Source organism: Oreochromis niloticus, linkage group LG5 (assembly GCF_001858045.2).
Source record: "Oreochromis niloticus isolate F11D_XX linkage group LG5, O_niloticus_UMD_NMBU, whole genome shotgun sequence".
Lineage (NCBI taxonomy): Eukaryota > Metazoa > Chordata > Actinopteri > Cichliformes > Cichlidae > Oreochromis > Oreochromis niloticus.
Genome location: NC_031970.2, coordinates 39,431,245 through 39,451,991, shown reverse-complemented (window position 1 = coordinate 39,451,991; position 20,747 = coordinate 39,431,245). Strand labels below are relative to the sequence as shown.

General features: G+C 40.7%; 1 long non-coding RNA gene across 1 annotated transcript; it reads left to right on the top strand.

Annotated features, from left to right (window-relative positions):
- The first annotated feature begins 9,616 nt into the window (after nucleotides 1-9,616).
- LOC106098334 (uncharacterized) lies at nucleotides 9,617-14,511 on the top strand. The gene is made up of 3 exons (XR_001224533.3): nucleotides 9,617-9,829; nucleotides 14,195-14,252; nucleotides 14,410-14,511. It is a non-coding gene; the product is annotated as an uncharacterized LOC106098334 (long non-coding RNA).
- Nucleotides 14,512-20,747: the final 6,236 nt, after the last annotated feature.

Below are 20,747 nucleotides of genomic sequence, written 5' to 3'. Positions count from 1 at the left end.
GTATATACACGTATACATATGTATGTATATATGTGCATACATTCTTTTTATTTGTACATATATTCATACCATTCATTGCATATTTATTTTTTATATATTTGTTATATTTTATTTTATTTATTTTTTATGTTTTTATTTTTTTTATATTTTGTACACCACTGTTGCTTGTGAAGCTTGCACACAAGAATCTCACTGACATGTGCTGCACCAGTGTACCACTAATGTGATGTGACAATAAAAGTGATCTGATCTGATATAAACGGTACCTCTGTCTAATTACCCCTGTCGAGAATCAGTTATGTAGAACATGAGCATAGACAAAGAAGGCGAATGTAAAAAAACCCAAACATTTTATGTTGCCTACACTGTAGACGGTGATTTAGGGAAACACAATCAGATTTACAAATATCTGAAAATTCTCTTGACAGTAACAAAGTAGTGAACAGGATTTTTCTTTGTGTACAGACGGTGTTCAGGTGACCTGGGCCTGTGCTACAAAGCCAGGGTTTCTTACTGTCATTTGATTGGCTCACCCTAACATCAGTAGTCAGGAACACGAAGCTGGTTAATGGTTCCTAGTCGTGATGGGCGTGGCATTGGCAACATCTGACCAATCACACTGAACTGTGCATTTGTAAAGGATAATTTAGTATCAGTGCTTCATAAGTGCAGTTTGGTTAATAATGCCAGAAAAGAGCTTCCATATTAATGACATTTAAAATCCTCCTAGGGATCGTCAAGGAATAGTGATGCTATTTTCCGGAGACTTGGCTGGTCACAGTGATCTCTTTGGACCTGGCCTGTTAACTTAAACCATGACACTGTGTAATGGCAGCAGTCTCTTGTGTTAAGTTGTTTTTGTTTATGCAGTCTCTTGTATGTTGTCTCTGTGAATATTCATCTAATTAGGATAACTATAATAATGCAGTAAAATAGCTTACTGGGCAGCTCTTTGCATTAGCTATTCACACATACATAATCTGCTTATCTGTGCTATCAATATCCTGCCACTGAGAAACATTGTGTTGAGCTGCATCTCTCACTGCTGAAGTAGCCATGACCCAGCAGAGCTGAGATGTTGAGACAGCTGAAACATACGTGGAGAGGGGGAATGCAAATATCCAGATGTGTGGGTAGACCTTTGTCATGTCAGAATATACACACATGTAACAAATTAAAGGAGAAACATGAAACACAAGTGCAATGTGTGTTAGTGTTGGTTAGTTCTCCTTCAAGCCCTGGTTACATTCTGAACCTATATATATATATATATATACAGGGTGGGCCATTTATATGGATACACCGTAATAACATGGGAATGGTTGGTGATATTAAAGTCCTGTTTGTGGCACATTAGTATATGTGAGGGGGCAAACTCCTCAAGATGGGTGGTGACCATGGTGGCCATTTAGAAGTCGGCCATCTTGGATACAACTTTTGTTCTTTCAATAGGAAGAGGGCCATGTGACACATCAAACTTATTGGTAATGTCACAAGAAAAACAATGGTGTGCTTGGTTTCAACGTAACTTTATTCTTTCATGAGTTATTTACAAGTTTCTGACCACTTATAAAATGTGTTCAATGTGCTGCCCATTGTGTTGGATTGTCAATGCAACCCTCTTCTCCCACTCTTCACACACTGATAGCAACACCGCAGGAGAAATGCCAGCACAGGCATCCAGTATCCGTAGTTTCAGGTGCTGCACATCTCATATCTTCACACCATAGACAATTGCCTTCAGATGACCCCAAAGATAAAAGTCTAAGGGGGTCAGATCGGGAGACCTTGGGGGCCATTCAACTGGCCCACGACGACCAATCCACTTTCCAGGAAACTGTTCATCTAGGAATGCTCAGACCTGGCACCCATAATGTGGTGGTGCACCATCTTGCTGGAAAAACTCAGGGAACGTGCCAGCTTCAGTGCATAAAGAGGGAAACACATCATTATGTAGCAATTTCAAATATCCAGTGGCCTTGAGGTTTCCATTGATGAAGAATGGACCCACTATCATTGTACCCCATATACCACACCAAACCATCACTTTTGTTGTTCCAACAGTCTTGGAGGGATCCATCCAATGTGGGTTAGTGTCAGACCAATAGCGGTGGTTTTGTTTGTTAACTTCACCATTCACATAAAAGTTTGCCTCATCACTGAACAAAATCTTCTGCGTGTACTGAGGGTCCTGTTCCAATTTTTGTTTTGCCCATTCTGCAAATTCTGTGCGCCGATCTGGGTCATCCTCGTTGAGATGCTGCAGTAGCTGGAGTTTGTAAGGGTGCCATTTGTGAGTAGCTAATATCCGCCGAAGGGATGTTCGACTAATGCCACTCTCCAGTGACAGCGAGTGCTATGCTGTGGGCTCTTGCTGAATGAAGCTAGGACAGCCACTGATGTTTCTTCATTAGTGACAGTTTTCTTGCGTCCACATTTTGGCAAATCCAACACTGAACCAGTTTCACGAAACTTAGCAAGCAGTTTGCTAACTGTAGCCTGGGAGATGGGTGGTCTCGTAGGGTGTCTTGCATTGAAATCTGCTGCAATGACCCGGTTACTGCGTTCACCAGCTATCAACACAATTTCGATCCGCTCCTCACGTGTTAACCTCTTCGACATGTCAATGGCTGTGAACAAAGAGAAACTTGTAAATAACTCATGAAAGAATAAAGTTACGTTGAAACCAAGCACACCATTGTTTTTCTTGTGACATTACCAATAAGTTTGATGTGTCACATGGCCCTCTTCCTATTGAAAAAACAAAAGTTGTATCCAAGATGGCCGACTTCTAAATGGCCACCATGGTCACCACCCATCTTGAGGAGCTTGCCCCCTCACATATACTAATTTGCCACAAACAGGACTTTAATATCACCAACCATTCCCATGTTATTACGGTATATCCATATAAATGGCCCACCCTGTATAAATTATGGATTCAGTCTAGTGTTTATGTGTTTCCCTGTGTCTGTGTGTGTGTTTGTCTGTGTGTGCGTGTATGTGTGTGTGTGTGTGTGTTGGTCTGTGTGTGCGTGTATGTGTGTGTGTTGGTCTGTGTGTGTGTTTGTGTGTGTGTGTGTGTGTGTTTGTGTGTGTTTTGTTCTGTGTGTGTGTGTGTTTATGTTTGTGTGTGTGTGTGTGATGACAAACATATTCAATGCAATATAAACCCTGTAAGAAATATTACTGATAAAATAATACTGTAAAACATGTTATTAATGCATTTATCATAAGGCAGGTTATATGGTAACCATAAAAGAATCTCTGAATCCCAACAGTTCCCACTGTGTATTCTGGCTTCCTTCCACAGCCCAGTTGCATGCATGGCTTTAGATGTAAGATGTGAGGGTCTCTGTCTGTCTCTATGAGTTAGCTCTGTGACGGATTAGCAGCCTGCTGTGGGTGGACCCTATGGAAGACCACAAGAGCCACGCGCATCGAAATAAAGAATTCTGTGCTTAAATAATGAATTGTAGAATAAATTTTGCATTTGTAAATTCATTTTTGAATTCCACTTTAATAAAGTGATTTTCAAAATGCTTTTTAAAATGGCGATTCCACTCCTCATATCAAAATCCATTTCCCTTTCCTGTTTGCTCAGGGATTAACATTTGGATTAGCTGTTGGATTAACAACTTTATTTTAAATATCCCGCGGCTATTCAAATTAGCCACACCGTGGGATGTAAGGAGCTCTTTGATTGGTTGGACAGACACAGTATTGCCAACTTAGTGACTTTGTCGCTATATTTAGCGAACTTTTCAGACCCCTTAGCAACTTTTTTTCTAAAAAGTGACAAGCGACAAATCTGGCGACTTTTTCTGGCATTACTGGAGACTTATTTATGACAACTTTTTGACGTGAAAATGCGTATCGCTCTTACTCTCAACAAGCAGCGGTGCTGCCATGGGCAACTCGCCCGTGCCAAAGTGCTCACAGGCGGAGGATAGTCGTCCCACAGCTGCTATCAGGGCAGGAGATGTTCACACCTATGCCTCCAAACGGCAAATGAATCGCGCATAAGCGAAGCCGCTGCTCCCGCACTGACTGTAACGCAGTCAGTTCTTCTTTTACTGTTATGCTGTTTTGTGGATCACAAGGTTTAAAACTACTTATAAACACACACACACACACACAAAGTAACTCCACCAGAGTGCCTATTTCGGGTCACTTTTGCCGGTCCAAGCCCGGATAAAGGAGCAGGGTTGGAATTGTGACATTTAAAAACAATAATAGCTAAAAGAAATTTAATTTGTAGTTCTAAATAAATTCTAACTGCATTTAGGACGTTTTTTACTCACTTTATGTCTCTTCCACGATGTTATTTCTCTCTCCAACAATGTAGGTTACAATTACATTAGCATGACCAGTTATGCAAATTAGGCGATGACGTCATTTAGTGACTTCTAGCGACTTTTAGGACAGCCAATAGCGATTTTCCTTACTGAGGAGTAAGAGGCAGGGTCCTATGGAGGACCACAAGAGCCACGCGCATCGAAATAAAGAATTCTGTGCTTAAATAATGAATTGTAGAATAAATTCTGCATTTGTAAATTCATTTTTGAATTCCAATTTATTAAACTGATTTTTAAAATTCTTTTTAAAATGGCGATTCCACTCCTCATTTCAAACTCCATTTCCCTTTCCTGTTCGCTCAGGGATTAACATGTGGATTAGCAGTTGGATTAGCATTTGGATTAACAACTTTATTTTAAAAATCCTGCGGCTATTCAAATTAGCCACACCGTGGGATGTAAGGAGCTCTCTGATTGGTTGGTCAGACACAGGCTGTCTGCCAGCCTGGATTTTTCTAGCTCATAGCTTCGCCCTGCTAAGAAGCGTGTGTGCTTGTACAAAGGCTGTTCAGCCTCGGGATTTACACTCGGCTCGACACAGATATGTGAAGAATGAAGGGAGCCTGCAGCGAAACGGAGAGCCCAACCTCTGACTGAGTGCCTGTTTACTCAGTCTGACCACCTGTTGAAGGTAACGTGCTAACGTGGCTAACGCTAGCATCACGTAGCCCCGTTAAGGTCATCTTAGCTTATGAAAGTTTTACGTCGCAGCTGTACGAGCTCGCTACGTGTTTTGTAAGCTGCTGTGCTCTTCACAAATAAAGCTGGAAGCAGCTCAGACTGTTAGAACCAGCACTGAGGCCTGTTACATTTATACGGTGTTAGAGCAATGGCTGCAACCTACAGCCTTTAAACTAGCGATTAAAATGCTGACAGTAAACTCGTCAGTCCAAATGTTACCACATTACTTTGTGATACTTAGAGTTAAAACAACTGAGACAGGCTGATTAAAATAACAGCTGTCAGTTCTCTCATTCCTTATATCAAGACTGGAGATCACACTACTGATTTCAGTTCATTTAATATGTGAGTGCACAGATTCATTCTCAACTGGACATAAATGATGATCAATGGTTGTATATATGATGAATTCATCAAATCCCAGCCTCTAACACAGTGCGCTGAATCTTAGCTTTGAATGTCCAGTATATTCTAATCAGTGCAATGTAAGCATTCACTGAACCTACAGTATCTACACCTGTGTGGCAAATGTGTGGTAAAGATACAGATAATGAAATTTAATTCATTTCATTTCATTCATTCATTTCATTTTTCATTTCATTTATTTGTTCATTTCAGGCACAACAAAATACATATGTTGAACATAAAGTGCACAAAACAAAAAAAACCAAACAAAAATTACCTGAAAAGGAGTGGGACGAAGAAAACTTATTAAATCCCACCCCTATACTCACTCATCAACAAAAACAATAAGCTTCCCACAGCTACGCCCATCGTTGCAAAGCGTCATACATATACATACATACATATATATCTACACACACATGGACAATTATTAATACAATATACATCATGAGAAACGAAAGCTGAAATTGATTCAGTTTAGTACTTTTCTCTGTATGCTCTGTGATTATAAATGCCTTAAATTCTGTGATATATACTGTAAATGATTTTCACAGAGGTCTTAAAGTACTTAAATCACTGCTGATAGTCTGGTTGTTTATATTTTCATGTTTTTGTGTCTGTAGGGCTGTTTGATGACGATTTGGACTCCTCTGGGAGATGAGGACACACCCACATCTGTTCCATACTGCAGCCATTGATGGTGTTACAGCTCTGAGTCAGCTTTGGGCCATCAGACCCACACACTGGAAAACCAGCACCTGGACTTCATGCAGGAGAGACGGCCTCGGTGATGTAGGTTCATAAGCTAGTTCAAACATTTCTGGCCGCTTAGATTCCTTAATCTTAAAAGTGAATGCATTTAAAGCAGGAACTGCACACGTAGCCATCAGAAGTTTGGCAGCATGAGTACTGTAAAGTTTTGTAGGGTCCTTGTTAAAAATTCCACAAGCACCACACCACATTTGTCATATAAAGTTCCATTTTGTACAGGACATTGTTGAAATTATATACTATATATTCTAGTTGTCCACTTGTCAGTAATTTTTGAGTAAATGGATGTCACTGATAAATCAGTGGTGATTCACCTGCAAATGTTTTTAACAAACTTTGTTTTTTGTAGAATTCATCAGCAGCTGTGAGGAGATGCATTTGAATATCTTCTGGTTCCACTTTTCCTTACCTGGAAGCTGAGGTTGGCTGATTTCTGACAAGGACACACACCTCAGCGCTTATCATGGGTGTTACATCCTCCGTGCAGCAATTCCAGAGAAAACGAGAGAGCAACGACCACTCATTAAGACCAGCCAGAAATCTGTCCCTTTCTGGCAGCTGTGGAAACTTCCAATAAGAAAGTTTGCAAGGTTGGAGACGGAGCAATACTGGAAGAGCATATGGGGGAAGGACGCAACCCATAACGGCAATGCTCAGTAGCTAGTGGATCTGAGGGCAGACCATAGCAACCTCCCTGAACAGGGTCCAGTAACCATCACGGTGGCAGACATCCAACCAAGGGTCTCTAGTATGAAGAGTTGTACAGCATCAGGCCCTGACATGGTTCACGCCTACTGGCTGAAGAAGCTGACTGCACTCCATAAGCGCCTGGCAGCACAAATGAACCAGCTACTAGTTGACGAGAGACACCCAGAGTGGCTAACTGAAGGCCAGACGGTCCTGATCCACAAGGACCCCAAGAAGGGACCGGTCCCATCCAACTACTGACCAATAACCTGCCTCAGTACTACATGGAAGCTCCTGTCAGGCATCATATCAGCTAAGATGAACAGGCACATGGGTCAATACATGAGTGGGGCACAGAAAGGGATTGGCAAGAATACCAGAGGCGCAAAACACCAGCTACTGGTAGACAGAACAGTCAGCCGAGACTGCAAGACCAGGCTGACCAACCTGTGCACTGCCTGGAATGATTACAAGAAGGCCTATGACTCAATGCCCCACAGCTGGATACTGGAATGCCTAGAACTGTACAAGATCCACAGGACCCTAAGAGCCTTCATCAGGAACTCAATGGGGATGTGGCACACAACACTAGAGGCCAACTCCAAGCCCATAGCACAAGTCACCATCAAGTGTGGGATCTACCAAGGAGATGCTCTGTCCCCACTGCTGTTCTGCATAGGCCTGAACCCCCTCAGTGAGATCATTAACAAGACTGGCTACGGATACCGACTACGGAACGGAGCAGTTGTCAGCCACCTCCTGTACATGGATGACATCAAGCTGTATGCTAAGAGTGAACGAGACATCGATTCACTGATCCACACCACCAGGATATACAGCAATGACATCGGGATGTCATTCGGACTGGAGAAGTGTAGTCGGATGATAACAAAGAGAGGGAACGTAGTCAGAACTGAGGGGATCGAACTACCAGAAGGCAACATTGCAGACATAGAGGACAGTTACAAGTACCTGGGGATCCCACAGGTGAATGGGAACCATGAAGAGGCCGCTAGGAAAGCTGCAACCACCAAGTACCTGCAGAGGGTCAGGCAAGTCTTGAGGAGTCAGCTGAACGGTAAGAACAAGATCCGGGCCATCAACACCTACGCCCTCCCCGTGATCAGGTACCCTGCTGGGGTAATAGGCTGGCCAAAGGAGGAGATAGAAGCCACTGACATAAAGACAAGAAAGCTCCTTACCATGCATGGAGGGTTTCACCCCAAGTCCAGCACCCTGAGGCTGTACGCTAAGCGGAAGGAAGGGGGCCGGGGACTGGTGAGTGTCAGCACCACAGTCCAGGATGAGACAACAAACATCCACGAATACATTGGGAAGATGGCCCCAACTGACCGAGTGCTCAGTGAATACCTCAGGCAGCAGAAACCCAAGAAAGAGGAGGGAGACGAGGAACCATCATGGAAGGACAGGCCCCTGCATGGTATGTACCACCGGCAGATAGAGGAGGTGGCTGATATCCAGAAATCCTACCAGTGGCTGGACAAAGCTGGACTGAAAGACAGCACAGAGGCACTAATCATGGCAGCACAAGAACAAGCTCTGAGTACAAGATCCATAGAGGCTGGGGTCTATCACACCAGGCAAGACCCCAGGTGCAGGCTGTGTTAAGATGCCCCATTGCAGCCATTGCTCTAACACTGTATAAATGTAACAGGGCTCAGTGCTGGTTCTAACAGTCTGAGCTGCTTCCAGCTTTATTTGTGAAGAGCACAGCAGCTTACAAAACACGTAGCGAGCTCGTACAGCTGCAACGTAAAACTTTCATAAGCTAAGATGACCTTAAAATAACGGGGCAGCGTGCGGTGATGCTAGCGTTAGCCATGTTAGCATGTTAGCTTCAACAGGTGCTCAGACTGAGTAAACGGGCACTCAGTCAGATGTTGGCTCTCCATTTCGCTGCAGGATCCCTTCATTCGTCACATATCCGTGTCCAGCCGAGTGTAAATCCCGAGGCTGAACGGCCTTTGTACAAGCACACACGCTTCTTAGCAGGGCGAAGCTATGAGCTAGAAAAATCCAGGCAGACAGCCTGTGTCTGTCCAACCAATCAGAGAGCTCCTTACATCCCACGGTGTGGCTAATTTGAATAGCCGCAGGATTTTTAAAATAAAGTTGTTAATCCAACAACTAATCCAAAAATTAATCCCTGAGTGAACAGGAAAGGGAAATGGATTTTGAAATGAGGAGTGGAATCGCCATTTTAAAAAGCATTTTGAAAATCACTTTATTAAAGTGGAATTCGAAAAAGGTTTTTGAAATGAAGATTTAAAAAGCATTTTAAAAATCAGTTTATTAAATTGGAATTCAAAAATGACTTTACAAATGCAGAATTTATTCTACAATTCATTATTTAAGCACAGAAATCTTTATTTCGATGCGCGTGGCTCTTGTGGTCCTCCATAGGACCCTGCCTCTTGCTCTGTGAAAGCTGGGATAGGCCGCTGTGAACCTGATAAGCAGTGGATGAATGGAGAACCTGGATGCAGTAAATTCAGTAAATTCTTTTGGTTTGGGGTAAATAACCAGACATTTACCCAAAACACACATATTTGGCTATTATTTCAAACTGCTACGATTTTTGAAAACATTTGTTTTATGAAATATGCATTCATGTACTAAATAAAATAAAACAGGTAAAGTGTGGTTTTTTTGAATGCAGCAGTTTCATTCAGTTGGAACTATCACTGTAATTATGCAGTCTCATCTACTTCACAATCCTGGCGCTGTAGCGTAAGTCCCATGGCTCTTTGAATGCAGCACTGTGGAAGAGATGAATGGGGAGGCCCCGCCCCTGCTCAAGAAGAGGAGGAGTCACCAGAAACAGTCGGGTCACCACTGGGATACCTCAACCGACTGTTCACAGGTCCTCTGGCAAATGCTCCGTTTATTTCACGTCTGTGATTAAGGTAAGGGATTGGTTCATTTCAGTTATTCTCTCTCTCTGTTTACAAACCGTTTAATAGCTGGACATAGCTGGACATAAGAATTATTATTATTGTTATACATTATTCCTATTTATATACTGTAAATAGGAAAACAAATGTAACTTTACATTTAATAAAACACGCTTGTGTAGCAGAAAATGTGTAATGCTAAGTTATTGTATATTATCAAATGTTCCACACAAGAAAACTAACGAAATATACACATCATAATTTAACATATGACTTTTAGTATGCACTGGCAATATTCAAGGATGCTCAGTTTCAAGTCTGCATAATAAAACAACCAGCGTTCGCCCTGTCAGGGGATATGGCAGGAGTACAGGAGGAAATGAGAAGGCAGGGTGGACGGGGAGATTAAGTAAGCACAGGTATTTATCGCTCTAATCCTCTGCCTTTTTGAATCCTGTGGCCCTGATAAGTAGAAATGGGCTTTGCCAGTGAGAAGTGAGCTCAGGCTTGGACACGCAACTGTTTATGTAACAAGGGGGAAATGGGGTGACATTTTAAGGGTTGTGAAGGACTAGGTAGGCTTAGGGTTCAGTCCTCTATTCTCCAAAGTATCAGATGTGTATAAACTCTATGTATATCCCCATCCCCAGGCTACGAAATGAACTTTTCAGACCGCTCTCTGAAAATGGAGTAAATTTTCAGTGGATTGTTTAAATGTGCATATTTACATGCTGACAATAAAATTACAACACTTCTCAGTTAGACTAGAACTAGTCAATCTTACCAATATACTATTTAAAAAAAATAAAATAAACAACATATTGAAATGAACCTTTAAACACAAAATAACAGAAACAAACCTGGAAGAATGACACAGGACATACACCTGAGTGTGTTAAACAAAATTAGGTGCAGGTAATACAAAGCAGAGGACTGACATCACTAACAGACGGTGTGGAGTGGAGAGGAGTGGATCCAAAGGCAGACGAACGAAACATGGAAACAGAACTAGATTGGAACTAAAAGTGTGCCTTTTATTATGGCCGAAAACAAAACATTAACCAACGAGCTAACTGCGCTAACGCACTAGTTCCCACCAATGTAATTGAGCATTGCGTGGCACATCCGACATACTGTTTTACTTTTGTGCATGACGCGCTTACCATCAGGGTCATGCTTCACATGAAAACCAAAATAGTTCCAAACGCCGGATCTGAATGAGGGTGGGGGAGGTTCAATTTCGGGTACCGTTGAGGCAGTTGCCATGTTGCAACGAGCTTAACTTATGTCTTGCTAGCTTGCGCTGAGCTCAGTGGATCTGCACTCGACAGTACAGCCTAGGCGGAGTAGTCGAACGCAGATCCACTGAGCGCTCAACACAGACAGTATCATCAGAAGAAAAGTTGATAAAATAAATTAAAAATGTTGTATTGTTCGATACATATGCGTACCGAACCGAAAGCACTGTATCGAACGGTTCAAGATCGATACGAGTATTGTTGCACCCCTAACTAAATACACAGATGGGGAAGTGGAAACACACGGAAAACACAGCTGACACACATGAACATGACGCCACAGGGGAAGAAAAACCTGAACACACACACAAAGATGTAGACTGTGACAACAGGAGCCTGACAATGGGACGTGGAACACGCAGACATAGGGAGACGGGGTGGGACACAAGGAGGGGAACATGGGAACAGGTAAGGGAAACCAAACACAAAGGAGGGACACAGAGGACAGAGAGACAAGGACACACACACAGGACAGAGGGTCACAAGGACACACACAGAGGACAGGGACACAAGGACACAAACAGAGGACAGAGAGACAAGGACACACACAGAGGACAGAGGGACACAAGGACACACACAGAGGACAGAGGGACACAAGGACACACACAGAGGACAGAGTGACTCAAGGACACACACAGAGGACAGAGAGAGTGCGTTTTCTCTGCGGCCTTTGCTAACTCTGCCTGTTACGATGACATCAGTAATCCACCTCTCGCGGTTGATGGCATAGTCAACTCTTTTATTTCTACATGCTCTTCTATTTTGGACACTGTGGCTCCAGTAAAGACTAAACGCCGTAAAACCTCTCGCCAACCCTGGCTAAATGAATCCACCCTTGCTCTTAGGCGTGAATGTCGTCGAGCTGAGAGGAGATGGAAAAAAGATCAACTTCAGGTGTCCCTTGACATCCTGCATATGAGCCGGTCTAAATTTCAGAAGGCTGCCAAAATGGCAAAAACTTCTTTTTTGTCGAACATTATTGCAACTAATAGTCACAATCCTCGAGTTCTGTTTAAAATCTTTAACTCAATGGTTAATCCCTGCTCTGATGTTTCGATGGGTGCCTCCCCGGCCCTCTGCGAAAAATTTCTAAATTATTTTATAGATAAAATCTCAGTGTTAAGGGCCCCACATTCTCTGGTAGTAAATCAAGCCCCAGTTTCCGAATGTTCAACGGTCTTTCAACAGTTTGAACCTGTGTCATTCTCGACTTTAAAGGAAATAATTAATAACCAGAGAAGCTCAAATTCTCTGCATGACATTATTCCTTCTCGTATCATTAAGGATGCATTGAATACAATCGGGTCCTGTATCTTATTTTTAATGAACTCATCACTGTTATCTGGCTGTGTTCCGACTGTCTTTAAACATGCAGTCGTGCAACCTGTTATCAAGAAAAGCAGCCTTGATCGTAACACTCTAGCAAATTACAGGCCGATTTCTAAACTCCCTTTCATGTCAAAAATTTTAGAGAAAATAGTGCTTCAGCAACTACAGACCCACTTAGAAAGAAATGGTATAAGTGATAAATTCCGGTCTGGATTTAGACCACGTCACAGCACCGAAACTGCCCTACTAAGAGTTTTCAATGACCTTCTTCTAATCGCTGACTCTGGGCGCTCTGCGGTCTTAGTTCTATTGGATTTGACTTCAGCCTTTGACACGGTTGACCATGATATCCTTTTGGCAAGGTTGGAACAAGTAGTAGGCCTTAAAGGAAATGTTCTTTCATGGTTTAAATCATATTTCTCTGAGAGGTCGTTCTCTGTCATGATGGGAAAATATTCCTCTTCTTCTGCCCCTTTTTGCTGTGGTGTGCCCCAGGGCTCGGTATTGGGTCCTGTGTTGTTTTCTCTGTACATGCTGCCCTTGGGCTCCATCTTTGAAAAACATAATGTCTCTTTTCACTGCTGTGCTGATGATATTCAAATCTACCTCCACCTGACTGGGGATGTTTCATCTTCACTACATCCTCTGTTTGATTGTCTGAGGGATGTTAAAGACTGGTTATCATGTAACTTTCTTACTTTAAATGAAAAGAAGACAGAAATTATCGTTTTTGATAGAAATATGCCTCTGGGACAACTGACTGGCACACTTGGGCCTGTTGCTAATCACCTTACTGAAGCTGCTAGGAATCTTGGAGTTTTCATGGATAGTTCCTTCAAACTAGATAAACAGGTCTCTACTGTGGTAAAAACCAGCTTTCACCAACTACGCCTAATTTCTAAGGCTAAACCATATACACCACGCAAAGATCTGGAGAAACTCATTCATGCTTTCATCACTTCAAGACTGGATTATTGTAATTCTCTTTACTTGGGCCTACAATCTTCTCTTCTTCAGCGATTGCAGCTGGTCCAAAATGCCGCAGCACGTCTCTTGACCGGCACTGATGATTCTATCACCCCTGTTCTGGCCAACTTACATTGGCTTCCTATTATATATCGAATCGATTTTAAAATTTTATTGTTTACCTATAAAATCCTAAACAATATGGCACCTGACTACCTAGCTGATCTCCTCTGTCTGTATAGCCCTAAGAGAGCACTAAGATCATCGGGCCAACTGCTCTTAGTGCAACCTAGGTCTCGGCTGAAGACCAGAGGAGACCGTGCCTTTGCTGTTGCCGCACCCAGGTTATGGAATACTCTTCCTCTTCATATTCGTGCATCAGATTCCATTCAGTCTTTTAAATCACGTCTAAAAACGTATTTGTTTAACCTGGCATTCAAGGCTAATTAGGGTAATTTACATCTGGCTTTGCATTTAGATTATGTAATTATTTTATATTCTATTTATTTTATTTGTATCTGTAATTTATATTTTATATTGTGATTTTTATCTGTATCATGATTTTACTGGAAAGCACTTTGGTGTACTTCGGTCTTTAAAATGTGCTATATAAATAAAATTTGATTGAAAAACTGTCCTTTTAATTACACACATACGTAGGTTACATGTGCTTTGATGCTATCAGTGTCTCCACAATGCATGAAATGAAAACGCAGACGTTTGGTATTTTTCCTTTGAATAGCTGAATAAATGAAACCTCACTTACTGTAATGATTTATTTCAGCATCATATCGACTCAAACCTGGCTCTGACTACAAAGGCACAGTGCATCAGTGCACACGGTAACTACAATCACTAAGTTATATGTAGACACCGGCGTAAAGCAGAATGCTGCAAACGTTGGCTCACCAGCACTTTCACATGTGTTGCGTGGTGTGATGTATAAATAAACGTTTCCACTGTCAGCACGAATAACTGATGTGGTTGGTGGTTGTTCAGGCGATTACAGCTAAGATGGGCCAGAAGGAGATCGTTTGCAGCTGGAAGAAAAGCACCAGTAACATCAAGGACGTGTTTGACTTCAAGGGGAAGATGGGCTCGTGAGTACTTTCCACTCATAGTGATGGTTCTGTGTGAGGATACCTCTAAGCCTCCCGGAACTCTCAAAGCACTTTATGCAACATTCACACAAGCTCTGCTTCTGTGTTTCTAGCTAAGTAGCTTTCTAGCTCACATTCTCACACATTCAAAGTATCTTGCCCAGCAGAAGACCCGCTCTATCTGCTGAGCTGCAGGCAGCCCAATCTATGGAAGCCCGTTTCCACCACAAAAAAGAGCATGCACAACTCTTTTTCAAAATTTTGGCTTTTTAACTCGAAATTTTGAGTTAGCTTTGCCAATCAGAAATCTACGTGAATGACGGTATTTTCACTTCCTTCTCAGCTGAAAAAGTTCTGTATTGTTGTTTAGTAGCAGGAGCTAATAAATCCAAAGTTGGTTTTCCACATAAACACATATGAACAGACAATGATGATGTAGGAACTGGTCTGATGTCACCAGTGGAAACCGGCTGAGCCGTGGAGCTGACAGGAGACAGAATGCATTTGCTGTCATTAACCTCTCTCAGGTACATCTTAGTCAGGCTCAGGGCTGCAGTGCATGTGTGAACCTGTTACAGTTGTACTGTTAAATATGCATCTTCTGAGTTGGGACATTCTGATTGGCTGTGGCCTTAATGTGTGTAGTGTGTATGTTCCACACGCCTGTGTAGGCTTCCTTTGGGTACAAAGGTGAGCATGTTAGATTTACTGGTAATTTCAAATTGTCTGTAAGTTTGCAAGGTTGATAAAGCTCAGAATAAAGTGTTGAATATGTATGCAGTAAATGAAATGTAACTGTGGCTTATCAGGACCAGAACAGTGCTATAATTAGTGTGAATGCTTGTAAAAGCATTCACAGTATTGTTCTTCTAATCTTTATTAGTGTGAATGCTTGTAAAAGCATTCACAGTATTGTTCTTCTAATCTTTATTAGTGTGAATGCTTGTAAAAGCATTCACAGTATTGTTCTTCTAATCTTTATTATTATTATTATTATATTTTATTATATATTCCGTACGTTTTTTGTAGTCTATCTCCTTCAAAACCGTTCAACTTAGAAAAACCATTCAAACACCGTTAGATTCCACTTCTTTTGGACACGACTGCTTCTATTTTTCTCATTTTTAACATTTATATTTTTAATTTTATTCAACTTTTTTCAACAAAAATTTCCCATGTATTTCAATGGGGAGACCCTTCAAATCCTCATTCAACTTACTCATTTTCAAACTGTATCTACTTCAACATACGTTGACATAGAGCCACCATTCAAACTTTAAAACGAAGACAAGACATTCAACTATTCAACTTGTATTTATCTTTTCAATATCTGTTATACTTTTTCTTCAGTTCCAGTTTAAGTTTCATGATGATTTTTCAGCCGTTTCAGAGTTTATAATGGGTGTGTATGGGACGGAATGTTGGGGCTAGAGTGAGACAGCTCAACTGCTAGAGTGAGAGGAGCAAAAAAATTAATCTGAAAATATTTTTTAAAACTGCTGCTGTGTCCGCAGCGTTTGCTCTACAGGTCTGATTTTACCCTCAAAACGTAGCCATCGCTGTCCTCTTTCATCCAATGTGTTTACTATTGTCCTAGGTGTTATGGTTCTTTCATAAATGTCACCAAAGCACAGACTCCTCCCTCCAAGTCCTCCATAGACTCCAATGTTAAAATGGCTCAGAAAGTTCCTTTGAAAATCAGAAGAGCAGGCTGTCTTTACACTGTCACCACGTCCATATAATAAACTCCACAGGCATGAAAACTGAGAATTAGGTAGACTAGACATTGCTGTCGCTCACGGTGAAAGAATTTTGTCAATACGACATGTACTTTTCATTTGGGAAGGATTTGTTTGGGGCTGACTTTTCTGTTCATTTTAAGCAGCAAAAGTGAGGTGCATGTCTGTGTGCGTGTGTATGGAGCCCCTGGCTCAGTCACTATAGCAACCAGGCTCACACCTGCCTGCCTAACGAGCTCTCTCTCACTCTGCCAAGATTCATCTTGAACACTTCTCTTTCAACAGCTGCTGTGTCCACAGTGTTTGCTCTACAGCCATCATTTTACCCTCAAAATGTCGCCATCGTTGTTCTCTTTCCAACACCGTGTCTTTCAAAGCTCAGAGATGTAAACCTTTAAAACTGTGTGGATCCACGTGGAGGGATCACACTTTAGTCATTCAGTGATTCAAAGAATATGAACTTTTAATATTCATTCAGATGTTTTCTGACTCTAAATTTTCTGTTCTCATTTCTTAGGTTTTCCAAATTTTAATTTAAAAACTTTTCAGCTATTTTCCAACTTCTTCTGTGTGAACATCAGCTTTCAAAAGTTCTGCACTTTTGTTTTCAGGTTAAAAACTCTGTATTTTCAGGCTCATTCAACATTTTTATTTTTAACTTAAAATTCAGCAATTAATTCATTTCAGTGCATACATTCAGATTCATGCATTCACACTGCAGTTTCTTCAGAAAATGCACTTTCTAGTCTTTATTAGTGTGAATGCTTGTAAAAGCATTCACAGTATTGTTGTTGTAATCTTTATTCTATTTTATTATTATCTATTCCGTACGTTTTTTGTACTGTATCTCCTTCAAAACCGTTCAACTTAGAAAAACCATTCAAACACCATTAGATTCCTCTTCTTTTGGACATGACTGCTTCTACTTTTCTCATTTATAACATTTATATTTTTAAAATTATTCAACTTTTTTCAACAAAAATTTCCCATGTATTTCAATGGGGAGACCCTTCAAATTCTCCTTCAACTTACTCGTCTTTAAACTGTATCTACTTCCACATACATTGACATAGATCCACCATTCAAACTTTAAAATGAAGACAAGACATTCAACTATTCAACTTGTATTTATCTTTTCAATATCTGTTATACTTTTTCTTCAGTTCCAGTTTAAGTTTCATGATGTTTTTTCAGCCGTTTCAGAGTTTATAATGGGTGTGTATGGGACGGAATGTTGGGGCTAGAGTGAGACAGCTCAACTGCTAGAGTGAGAGGAGCAAAAAAATAAATCTTAAAATATTTTTTAAAACTGCTGCTGTGTCCACGGTGTTTGGTCTACAGGTATGATTTTACCCTCAAAACGTAGCCATCGCTGTCCTCTTTCATCCAATGTGTTTACTATTGTGCTAGGTGTTATGGTTCTTTCATAAATGTCACCAAAGCACAGCCTCCTCCCTCCAACTCCTCCATAGACTCCAATGTTAAAATGGCTCAGAAAGTTCCTTTGAAAATCAGAAGAGCAGGCTGTCTTTACACTGTCACCACGTCCATATAATAAACTCCACAGGCATGAAAACTGAGAATTAGGTAGACTAGACATTGCTGCCGCTCACGGTGAAAGAATTTTGTCAATACGACTTATACTTTTCATTTGGGAGCGATTTGTTTCGGCCTGACTTTTCTGTTCATTTTAAGCAGCAAAAGTGAGGTGCATGTCTGCGTGTGTATGGGGCCACTGGGTGCAGTCACTATAGCAACCAGGCTCACACCTGCCTGCCTAACGAGCTCTGTCCCTCACTCTGCCAAGATTCATCTTAACTACTTCTCTTTCAACTGCTGCTGTGTCCACAGTGTTTGCCCTACAGCCATCATTTTACCCTCAAAACGTCGCCATCGATGTTCTCTTTCCAACAGCATGTCTTTCAAAGCTCAGAAATATAAACTTTTTAAACTGTGTGGATCCAAGTGGAGGGATCACATTTCAGTCATTCAGTGATTCAAAGAATATGAACTTTTAATATTCATTCAGATGTTTTCTGACTCTAAATTTTCTGTTCTCATTTCTTAGGTTTTCCCAATTTTAATTTAAAAACTTTTCAGCTATTTTCCAACTTCTTCTGTGTGAACATCAGCTTTCAAACGTTCTGCACTTTTGTTTTCAGGTTAAAAACTCTGCATTTTCCAGCTCGTTCAACATTTTTATTTTTAACTCAAAATTCAGCAATTAATTCATTTCAGTGCATACATTCAGATTCAAGCATTCACACTGCAGTTTCTTCAGAAAATGCACTTTCTAGTTAGTGTGAATGCTTGTAAAAGCATTCACAGTATTGTTCTTCTAATCTTTATTATTATATTTTATTATATATTCCGTACGTTTTTTGTACTGTATCTCCTTCAAAACCGTTCAACTTAGAAAAACCATTCAAACACCATTAGATTCCTCTTCTTTTGGACATGACTGCTTCTATTTTTCTCATTTTTAACATTTATATTTTTAATTTTATTCAACTTTTTTCAACAAAAATTTCCCATGTATTTCAATGGGGAGACCCTTCAAATCCTCATTCAACTTACTCATTTTCAAACTGTATCTACTTCAACATACGTTGACATAGAGCCACCATTCAAACTTTAAAACGAAGACAAGACATTCAACTATTCAACTTGTATTTATCTTTTCAATATCTGTTATACTTTTTCTTCAGTTCCAGTTTAAGTTTCATGATGTTTTTTCAGCCATTTCAGCGTTTATAATGGGTGTGTATGGGACGGAATGTTGGGGCTAGAGTGAGACAGCTCAACTGCTAGAGTGAGAGGAGCGAAAAAATTAATCTTAAAATCTTTTTTAAAACTGCTGCTGTGTCCGCAGCGTTTGCTCTACAGGTATGATTTTACCCTCAAAACGTAGCCATCGCTGTCCTCTTTCATCCAATGTGTTTACTATTGTGCTAGGTGTTATGGTTCTTTCATAAATGTCACCAAAGCACAGCCTCCTCCCTCCAACTCCTCCATAGACTCCAATGTTAAAATGGCTCAGAAAGTTCCTTTGAAAATCAGAAGAGCAGGCTGTCTTTACACTGTCACCACGTCCATATAATAAACTCCACAGGCATGAAAACTGAGAATTAGGTAGACTAGACATTGCTGCCGCTCACGGTGAAAGAATTTTGTCAATACGACTTATACTTTTCATTTGGGAGCGATTTGTTTCGGCCTGACTTTTCTGTTCATTTTAAGCAGCAAAAGTGAGGTGCATGTCTGCGTGTGTATGGGGCCATTGGGTGCAGTCACTATAGCAACCAGGCTCACACCTGCCTGCTTAACGAGCTCTCTCTCTCACTGTGCCAAGATTCATTTTAAACACTTCTCTTTCAACTGCTGCTGTGTCCACAGTGTTTGCCCTACAGCCATCATTTTACCCTCAAAACGTCGCCATCGATGTTCTCTTTCCAACAGCATGTCTTTCAAAGCTCAGAAATATAAACTTTTTAAACTGTGTGGATCCAAGTGGAGGGATCACATTTCAGTCATTCAGTGATTCAAAGAATATGAACTTTTAATATTCATTCAGATGTTTTCTGACTCTAAATTTCTTTTCTCATTTCTTAGGTTTTTCTAATTTACATTTAAAACATTTTCAGCTCTTTTCCAACTACTTCTCTGTGGATGTCAGCTTTTAGCAGTTCAGCTTTTTTGTTTTCAGGTGCAAATTTCTGTATTTTTCATCTCATTCAACATTTTTAACTTAAAATTCAGCAATTAATTCATTTCAGTGCATACATTCAGATTCAAGCATTCACACTGCAGTTTCTTCAGAAAATGCACTTTCTAGTTATTATTATTATTTCCTATTCCGTACGTTTTTCGCCGACTATCTCCTTCAAAACCGTTCAACTTAGAAAAACCATTCAAACACCGTTAGATTCCTCTTCTTTTGGAATGGTGTGCTTCTATTTTTCTCATTTTTAACATTTATATTTTTAATTTTATTCAACTTTTTTCAACAAAAATTTCCCATGTATTTCAATGGGGAGACCCTTCAAATCCTCATTCAACTTACTCATTTTCAAACTGTATCTACTTCAACATACGTTGACATAGAGCCACCATTCAAACTTTAAAACGAAGACAAGACATTCAACTATTCAACTTGTATTTATCTTTTCAATATCTATTATACTTTTTCTTCAGTTCCAGTTTAAGTTTCATGATGTTTTTTCAGCCGTTTCAGAGTTTATAATGGGTGTGTATGGGACGGAATGTTGGGGCTAGAGTGAGACAGCTGAACTGCTAGAGTGAGAGGAGCAAAAAATTAATCTGAAAATCTTTTTTAAAACTGCTGCTGTGTCCACGGTGTTTGGTCTACAGGTATGATTTTACCCTCAAAACGTAGCCATCGCTGTCCTCTTTCATCCAATGTGTTTACTATTGTACTAGGTGTTATGGTTCTTTCATAAATGTCACAAATGCACAGCCTCCTCCCTCCAACTCCTCC